Raw genomic sequence first — 10,580 nt, forward strand, 5'->3', positions numbered from 1 at the left:
AAAGAGAAAATCTCTGGTGACCTCCTTGTTATGTTTGTATACAGTACAGGTCACCCTGCTTAAGGCTGTTAGCATAGTGTAGCTACTTTACCATGTGTTCACAAATGTCAAATCTCAATTATATGGCCTCATAAAACACCTTGGATTCAAAGGGGAGAAAACACCAGCTTCCTTTTGGCAAATAAGTTTGTGAGTGATTGTGGCAGACATTGTTTATGCTCTGGGTGTGTCAGCATGGGAGACTACCCCAATGACAGACATTTTGAATACCATCATTGTGTAATACTGAAATCTGTGGTGACGGAGTAAAATAAAATGCAACACATTTAGTATGTTCTACAAAGTGCTAACAGACAGCTGGAGTGGTGAAAGATATGAAAACGAACACGTAGGAATTGCACCTTAAAGCAACAGTTAGGCAGGATTGGCAGAATAACAACAGATTTACAGGGACGAGCAAGAGGAGGACTACAGGAGCCTGGTGGAGGACTTTGTGCATTGGTGCAAACTCAATCACCTTCAACTCAACACTTCAAAGACCAAGGAGATGGTGGTGGATTTTCGCAGGTCTAAGCCCGCTCTGCTACCAGTCTCCATTGATGGGGTCAATGTGGAGGTGGTAAGCACCTACAAGTATCTGGGTCTCCACCTAGACAATAAACTGGACTGGTCAGCCAACACTGATGCACTCTACAAGAAAGGACAGAGCAGGCTGTACTTCCTGAGGAGGCTGCGGTCCTTCAATGTGTGCAGCAAGCTCCTCAGGATGTTCTACCAGTCTGTTGTGGCCAGCGCCCTCTTCTATGCAGTGGTATGCTGGGGAGGAAGCACGAAGAAGAAGGATGCTGGGCGACTTGACAGGCTGGTAAGGAAGGCTGGCTCTGTAGTGGGAGCTGAACTGGAGTGCATCACTTCAATATCTGACAAAAGGACCCTAAACAAACTGATCAACATCTTGGACAATGAATGTCATCCACTCTACAGCACTATCAAAAAAAAAAAGCAAAAGAGCTTGATCAGCTGGAGACTTCGCTCACTGCCATGCACAACTAAGGCTGAGGAAGTCATTTGTCCCCAGGGCCATTGAACTTTTCAATGCCTCACTAAAGGGAAGAGGAGAGATAGACTCCTCTGCTTAGTCTGTCTGCCTCTCCACCCTCTCCATGTGAGTACTGACTGCCCACTACTGCTTTACTACTGTTTTACTACTGTTTTACTATTGTACACAGCCTAATGTTTTCACTACTGTTTTACTGCTAGACTGTTTTTCATGCTATATTAGCACACATGATCAATGGCTGCGGTCAGGCTTCTGCTACAATACTGAATGAATGAATGGCTATAACCTCAACCTGTTCTTGCACTGACATAGTTTTTTATTTGACCTTGTCTACATTATACTTTACTCTCCTATTTGTCCATATTATTTATGCTGGTCTCTAGATCTTATTCTTGCACTGTTGCACTGTTGGACTAATGTTGGACTACTTTTTGCACCTTCACCATGACACTCACTCTCTTGAGCACCTTGCGATGCACACATAACTCAAAGGACTATGGTTGGACTACTTTTTGCACCTTCATCATGACACTCACTCCCCTTAGCACCTTACCAGTCCCGGCCTTGTCACTACAAGCGTCGGAGATTGGTCAGGCCCACTGGTGGTTGGGTAGGCCTACTCTTTTCTCCTCCTTATTGGTTACCTGCATGCTTAGAGTGTTTCCTTATAGCGTGTTTGTGTACACTCTTAACTGCGTGTTTGCACCACCCTTTGCTGTGAGTGTGGCTATCTGTGTGTGTGTGACTATTTTTGCACAGGTAAATTAGTGTCTCTTCTGGGTGCTTTTCCTCCCTCCAGTGGCCCACCTGACACACTTTCCCAGCTGGTACATTATGTCTTGCCCCTTTTTACACAAGATGCATACATATTTATATCTGACTGTAAACTGTTGTGATTGCTTGATTGTAAACTACCTATTTAGTGAACTCAATAGTGACAAATCTAATAAAATACATATATATTTTAATAACTATTTCCCTTCCAGCAATGGATTTGTTTCCAAAAATATCAATAAAAGTTTGCATGAACTTGAGAATTGGTCTCTGCTCTCTGAACAACAGCTCACAGATATAAAAACAACAGCTCAGATATATCTGCATCCAAGAATTTGATTATATCTGTCTTTTACATTGTGAGCTAAATGTATGTAAATGTAAAGATTAGCACTATTTCCTCTTTACAGTATATTCACTAGTAGAAAGTACTTTGATGGTAGATATCTTTGAAAAGGAACATTATTTATTGCATTCTTTGTGGCAGTGTCATGGTAGCATGACAGTCAGGTGATGATCATAAGATGTTATTGAAGTTGTCCTTTTAAAGTGTGATTTACATTCACTGCTGCCATCAGATAAACTCGGAGGGAGAGAGAGTTGTATTAGGCCAGTGCTGGAATGTGGTCCTACAACCGAGTGCCTGTAAAACAACTCATGTCAGAAATGTGGCCACACAGAAGCAAAAAATCAGGGGGAATTAAGGGAAAGTTTGCCATAATCACTTTCGAACACTTTTCCGCTTTCAGCAGTAATATGCATTCACTTGGTAATGCTCATTCAACTGTCATACTGTACATGCACCTCATTTAGGTGCAAGCAGGATTGAAACCTCATCTTATGATCTGCCATAGAGGAGCAAAGGAGGGAAAAATATAATGGCATTCAGCAGTCAGGACCTCAAGGTATCATCACTGAGGTTTTCTTCTCTGAGCAACATTCTAAGGGAAAGTACATTGCTTTGGGCCTGTGATTATTTTAAACATTTGCAAGTGAGTCACCGATGAAAAATTCAACTAATAGAGATAGACATTATGGTGTTTCTTGTAAAACAATTAAAAAGCTATGCTTGGGCTCACCCTCACAACATATTTTGCCCCTGGGGCATTCGAACAGAGGGTGTGTGCAGGGTCAAAAAGGGTAGATAATATAGAGGTGGATTTAAACGGCGGCCAGTTGTCTGGGCCCCGCATAACCTATATAACAGACGGCCAATTTTGCTCCAGAGGGACACCCATTTGGCCAAAGTCTCCCAGCCTGGTACCTCTCCCTTGGCCAACAAAAACACGACCAGGGAGGTAGGGAATGTGGACAGGAAACCAATATTTCACATCTCTCTGAGCTGTAGAGGACCTGGTGAAAGAGAGAGAGAGAGAGAGAGCGAAGCTTGTGGGCACTAGGTCTGTGGTCACTTTTTTTGCCAGTGCGGTCCTGCACAGGAAACAAGCCACGGGTCTTTCCCACGGGAGGCTCCCCGAGGTCCAGGAGCACTGACCCCCTCGGGCCTCTGGCTCCAGCTAATCTGGGCCCGAGCCCACGTGACTCCGCACTCCCAGGGCTCCTCCGCGGCCACTACAAATCCCCACAGAGGCAGCAACAGCCCAGGCCAGTCCAGCCAGAGGCACTATCAGGCCCCCACTGGATGGCTCCCGTGGGGTGGCCACACAACTGCATGGCAAATAAAGAAACACTGCTGGGGAGATCTCTAACCCAGAGAGGAGACGCTGAAAAATTATTTGGGGCTCATAGATTCTGCCCCAGTGTAGAATCGGCCACGGCTTCCACCCGCTGTTATTTCTTATCCTGTTGCTCTTGGCCCTGAACAGAACGGCCTAGTGTCTGGGGAAGGGAAAGAAGATCTAACTGCCATGTCCGTCCAGCTTACAAGCAATGATAACATCTGGCAGTAAATATTGCCACGAGATAATTGAAAATTTCACTCACTTGCTGACACTTTCCCTGCTCTATCCCCCATGCCCCCCCCCCAGCTACCATAGCCCTGGGTGCACTTGTGTATTTCTATCAGCAGGGGGCAGCTGCTGAATCCCTCACAAATCAAATCTGACAGAGCACAGACTTGATACAGTTTAGTAGACACATATTTCACAAGCGAAGTTCATCAAGAGGGATTTCTCCTCTGTCTGTACGACGGCATTTATTGTCTTGTCTCTATAAAACTGTTTATGGAGGCAATGGGGAGAATGAAATCCTTGTTCTTAATTCAAGTCATCAACACCTTGTTAAATGGCAAGATGTTTATGGTGTAAGGAGCTGATAAAAAGAGAAAGAAAAAAACTTCACTTCTGTGCACATGTAGCAAGAAAGTTCAATACATCAGAGGCCAAAAGTGACCTTTCCTATCAGTCTTTGGGGTTCAACTCAGTTTCATGTTTCAAGCTTTTGGAACAAAGGACTAGTTTCCAGGTCCTTATCTACTATCTAGAACGAGAGGGGAACAGCAGGGTCCCAGCAAGGGGAGGGTTTAAGAGTTTCCGAGCACCAGAAAGCCCCTAATCTGACATTTACATATGTGTCAATGATCTAACTTCCCCTGCACTCTTTAAAGGGAATTCTACAGAAACTACTGGAGAACAGTAAATTGGCTGCAACTGGTTATGATTGCAGACGCCTCGGCAACAGCAAAGTCACTGGTGTGAAAATGGACATACTAGCGTAGCTTTCACAGCATACTGTGTTTGCGCCTCTATTTGAGACACGCCTCTGATACAGAGAGAAATATGTCGGCCATATGTTTAGTGAAACCACAAATGTGTTTTACACATTACGACATGGGCACAAAGGATGTGTGTGTATCAAGTTTCAGAACATAAGGCCAACGTAATAGACCCAGTTCCATATCCAGAAGAGCAGTGCTGCCGATTGGCCAAAAGGTGGCTCTCTATTTCCAAACCCATTCACTGTGGAGACATCCTTCTACAGTAAAATCACTGTAACATACATAGTTACATTTTAGATGTAGTCATTTATAGTTATAGAAAATTACTAGTCATTGACTATTGAAAAGTATGTGTCATAACAGTATCTTACATTACCTGTCCCGGCCCTGTCACTACAAGCGTCTTATGCTTGATAACCCTCAAGCACATTGGACTTTCTTAATTTAATTTATATAGTGTATTTAGTATTTAGTTTTTGTTAGTTTTCTTATCTTTCTTATCTTGTACTGTCTGTATTGTACAGTGGAGTTTAGTTATATGTTTATACTTATGTTTACCATTTCTGCTGTAAGTGCATGTTGTGTGTGATGTCTGTATGCTACTGAGACCCTTGAATTTCCCCATGGGGATCAATAAAAGTATCTATCTATCTATCTATCTATCTATCTATCTATTTATCTATCTATCTATCTATCATAAACAGAATGTAAAATGTCAGAGACAAACATAGAGAGGATGCTCATCCCTATAATCTGTTTTCTCTATTTTCTTTTTTTACATTGAGCATTCTGATTGTGTGCCTCCGTCTGTTTTGCATTTCCTGTGCATTCCGCTTATTAGTTGTGTGTGCCAACATTCCTGATCTCCTCGTTCCTCCAAGCAGCCATTAGTCTCCCACACCTCTCCGCTGGTCTCCCTCCATCATGAACTGGGGCACTGCCAGCACACTCATGCTTCTCAGACTGTTCCTTTCACTTCTCTCTCATGATAGTCTGCATTGTATTGAGTGGTTTGATGCATTTTTGGCCGTTGGCTGTTCAGTTACCAAAATGGGGGATTGAGGAGGATTTTAGTGTATTTGACATACATAAGGAGGAAGCAGAGGAGGTCAAGGGTTTTGAGAGTAGCCCAGTTTTTTTGAGTGTGCATTCCGCGTCTCTGCTTGTGGCAGAGGAGAGAATGTGATGAAAGAATTCCTTCCATAAGGAGCGCCCTCAGGGAGAGGTGGGAAAGACCTGACCCCCATTCCCATTGTAATCACATACTCACACACTGTCACACACACACACACACACACAAACACACACACACACACACACACTCTCTCTCTCACACACACACACACACACACACAAACACACACTCACACACACAAACACATACACCTACTGCCCCTCTTCCCTGCAGCTGTCTCTCACACACACTCTTGAGGAACATGCGCCTCTGAAGTTTATTTGTTTGCCCACCTAAAGTGATTCTGACTTCCCTGTTTGGTTGTTTCGTTTGAGCACCCTTGGCAGGAGAGTCCCTAGCACCCACCTGTTTACGGTATTAATTAACGGACAAACGATAAGCTCAAATGGAACTGACGTCATCCCCCGGTGTCAGGACATCATAAACGTACTGGGGGTCGAGCCGTAAACGCACTCCTACTCTGCAAGCATTTAAGGGACTGCCCTGTTCACCCCGGGTCACTGGCGTCATTGCGTAAACCCACGGCCAGCCATGTTGAGGAGGTTTTACTGTTGAAGGGCTTTGCAGCTGAGTGTTTGGCCAGACAAGATGCGGCTTCACACAAGTATGCAAGTCCTCTGAGACAAGTGAAATGAAAATACGACAAAAAGATAAAGATCTTTGGTAAACACAAGATACCTCTAATCTCACCACAGAGTATTTACAATGTCTGTTAGACAATAGAGGGGAGAAATGGGTGGGCAATTCCCCGTGCCATATCAGCTTTTAGAGGTTTGTAATCTCGGCATAATGAGACATCCATGACGATGTTAACGCCACAGGAAACAAACCAAAAGTATGCTATCACTTGTTTGGCCCTCCAGAATTTATGGCCTCAAGAGTCAGGATGCATAAAGCAGAAAAGCCTAGAGAGCTAAGAGATGGAAAGAGAGAAAGGGAGAGAAAGAGAAGCTTAGGAAAAGTGAGCAAAAAGTGTGTGTGTGTGTGTGTGTGTGTGTGTGTGTGTGTGTGTCTGTGTGTGTATGTGTCTGTGTGTGTGTGTGTGTCTGTGTGTGTGCTTGTGTGCGTGTGTGAGTGTTGGAGAGAGTAAGAGAGACACTTTTTTTTGTTTTGTTACGCATGATGAAACACATGATCATCAAGTACCTGTCTGTTGTACTCTGAAAAGACACTAATTTGTCTAAAAAACAAAAATGTAGTCAAAGGAAAAAACTTGTGATTAATGGGGGCTCTGTTCCTTTCCATAAAAAGCACTGTGAACCTTTTTCATTTAGGTTCGGTCAAACGATTACCCAATCCCAAATCCCTTTAGGCCTGGAGTGGTAATGACCAGAACAATGGTCAGACCACATTAAGGAGAAACATTATGTCGACTGCTGTGGCTGTTGTTTATTCAGCGATAGCACATTTGCCTCACACTTGTCTGACTGTTTTGTTCTCCACTCACACACATGTTGCAACTCGCCTGCTTGTTTAGAAGTCTTTCATTGTCCCCATATGATATCACTGGGGTTTCGTCATTTCGGTTAATTATCATTATTATCGAAGACTATTAATTCTCCTCGTGCTGCATCATATTTTACCAATTTCCTTCGACCGTGAGAACACCCTGGAAATAAAACCCTGAGATGAGACTCAAAGTGGAAACACATGTGGCTAATAAGCACATTGTGGACCTGCGCATCGGCGGAGCTGATGTCCGGCGCCAGGGCTAAAGGTGTGTTTGGTGCTCAGCTTCCATGTCATCAGAGCAGATGCTGGGGTCCACTGGTGTTACTGTCGTAGTAAAAGCACCTGAATGCACCTATTCCACAAGGCACTGAAATTAGAAGCCACAAGAACTTGTTAGTGTTCCTGTCTAATCTTTCACTTCTCACTTTTTAACACTCTCTGAGTAATTTATAACAACTTGGAGCTTTAACACTTTTGGCGCTGGAAGACGAGGGTGTCTGTTTGAAAAGCGTCCAGCTGCTGTTGGTTTGAGTGGAGAGAGTGAGTGTGTGAAACAGTGTGAGCGAGAATATGAAACAGTTCTGAATTCACAATGAGACATGACATAACTGAAACTTTATGTGCTGGCCAGGAGCCTGCCAGTACCAGGAGCAGCCCTACACGTGAGGACGCCAGCCACCAGATCTCCTCTTTCCCTCCGGAATAAACCGGAGTTGCAACCACCTTCTGTAAGGGGCGTTAATTGGCTCCGAAATTAGATTAATTCAAACCAGACACTTACTCCCCTCAGGAGTTTCACTGACAATGCCACTCAGAACTTAACTGGAGAGAAGCCCACATTTATCATTTTCATTCATCCATTTCACTCCATTCTGCACCCCTCCCAGAAACAAACTCCATAAGCCACTGAAACAAGATGAAGGAGAGTAGAGGAACATCCTGCTGCATGCTGCAATCCTCTGACCTAAAATCTCACCTCCACACCCACAAACCCCGACCACTCCACCACCACCACCATCAGCACCACCCTCTCCATTCACCGGGGCAGTGCTTATGCTATCTCCAGAACTTGACTGATCCAGGGGGGAAGAAATGTACCACCCCTCAAACACCCCCGCCAGAGGAACAGTGGAAGATCTAAATCACATGATCGGGATGGGGGAGAGAGAAAGCTTAATGAAGACACACTGTCTGGAGGAGAGGGCAGCAGAAAAGCATAGGGCGGTACTTCTGCTCCGCAACTCCGGCGAGGTAGCCCGGGTTTCAGGCATCAGTCTTCCGAGGTATGAGCTGTGGGGGTCTTCACCTACAACTCTGTCTGGAGTGAAAGCTATGGCCAGGCCTTTGGTTGGCTTACAGTAAGCAAATGCTGAACAGTCACTTCATCCATCTCTGTCTTCATCCATTTTTTTTGTTTTCAAGGAGAAAGAACAGTCTTCCAGCAGACAGATGCAGAGGTCTGGTCCTGTGATGGCCATTCACATGTTATCTGTTATACTTTTTCCTGTCTTCCTCTGATCTATTATTCCATCAAAGGGGGTTATAGGACGATTCTAAGGGCCCAGCACTGACAGGGGGCCCCCAGAGAGCCCCCCAAATAATGCTATATATTATCGGGGGGCCCAAAATTATTATCTGTCATCGGGCCCAAATTATCTAGCAGCGCTCTTGCATCCAAGTATGTAGTATAAGTATATATACTTTTTTGATCCCGTGAGGGAAATTTGGTCTCTGCATTTAACCCAATCGGTGAATTAGTGAAACACAAACAGCACACACTAATCCCAGCGCAGTGAGCTGCCTGCTACAACGGTGGCACTCGGGGAGCAGTGAGGGGTTAGGTGCCTTGCTCAAGGGCACTTCAGCCGCAGCCCACTGGTCGGGGCTTGAACCAGCAACCCTCCGGTTACAAGTCCAGAGTGCTAACCAGTGGGCCACTGGGAGTGGGAGTATAACATAGTCTCAGGAATAAATATTGTTGTTCTCACCCATCACTGTGGACATGAACATCCAGCAGCTGGGCACGCTCAAGTGCCCCTTCCCCACCACACGCCACACCAAGCCACCACTAGCCCTACCCACCCCTCATCACTCCCTCCCCACCAACCCACTTCAAAGCGGCCATGCAGGAGTTCCACAGAGGTCGAGGTGACACCCCGCTGCCGAGGCCATCTGACAGGATTACACTTGTTAATGCTAGGCAAGCGCAACAAGTCCTGGAGGCGAGCTGCTGGGGAGAGGGTGCGCCTCTAGTGTCCCACCTCTCATGTCCCACCTCTCGTGTCCCACCTCAAAACCTCAAATCCTCCCTCACACCCTGCCACTCGCTACTCAGAGACACACGGAGAGAGAGAGAGAGAGAGAGAGAGAGAGAGAGAGAGAGAGAGAGAGAGAGAGAGAGAGAGACCTGATGAGTTTTCCACACATTGTTCCACTGTCACTGTTTTTTTCCCTTCAATGAAAAAAGTTTGTCTCTTGTCTTCTTTTATTGCTGGCTTGGCCGAGCTCGCCGGGCAGATGAGATGTTTGTCTGTAGGTGTTTGTCATCGTGGTTACGCATACTGTGCCACTTCCTGCTCCTGCTGTCAGGGACACAGGCAAACACAGCTGGCCATCTGATGCACTCAACCCAAACTGACCTTACGGCTGTGACCACACAAAGAGAGGAAGATCCTCTTGACACTTCCCAATCAGGGACTGTGTGTTTGTGTGTATGTCTGTGTGTGTATGTGTATATGTGTGTGTGTCTGTGTGTGTGTGTGTGTGTGAGAGAGAGATGAGATGTGTGAAAATCAACTGAGCCGATAAAGCTATCAGATCCTCAGTGTGACATATCTCTGGTATCACTGCGTGCACTGCTGTGCTTTGGTACTTATCCTCTCATTCCACCACTGTTGGTTTGTATATAACTCCTGGGTGGTCCAATGATGTATCCTCACGATGCTCCATAAAAGTCATGAACCATAAACAAAAGTACTTCTGGAGATTGACCAGAAATGGACTCAGATAAGATAATTAAACTATTGCATGAAAACATACAAGATCTCCCTCTTCTATTCTTTGTGTGCCTGACCTATATTTACCTCCAGCTCCAAACAATCGCATCACATCCACACACTTCTGGGAACACCGCGAAAACAGCTGCAGGAAGTGTCCTAGACACTGGATGCAGGTAGGGTGTTCTGGAATGAAGCATCTTAACGTCTGTTGTTTAAACCCCTTAATGATCATCCAGGCTGTCCATCCATTTGTCAAAGGTACACCTGCTTTACTTGAGGTTCACACTCGTAAAAAAGTGTGCACCACATTAGCTTTGACTGGAATTGTGGTCTCGCTGGTTTTTAGAGCACTTAGAAAACTTTGAGAACAGTCTTTGATTTTTTTTAAAGAGACATGTAAAACAAATAATAGGACAAAATAAG

This window comes from Alosa alosa, chromosome 9 (genome assembly GCF_017589495.1).
Source record: "Alosa alosa isolate M-15738 ecotype Scorff River chromosome 9, AALO_Geno_1.1, whole genome shotgun sequence".
Taxonomy (NCBI): Eukaryota; Metazoa; Chordata; class Actinopteri; order Clupeiformes; family Clupeidae; genus Alosa; species Alosa alosa.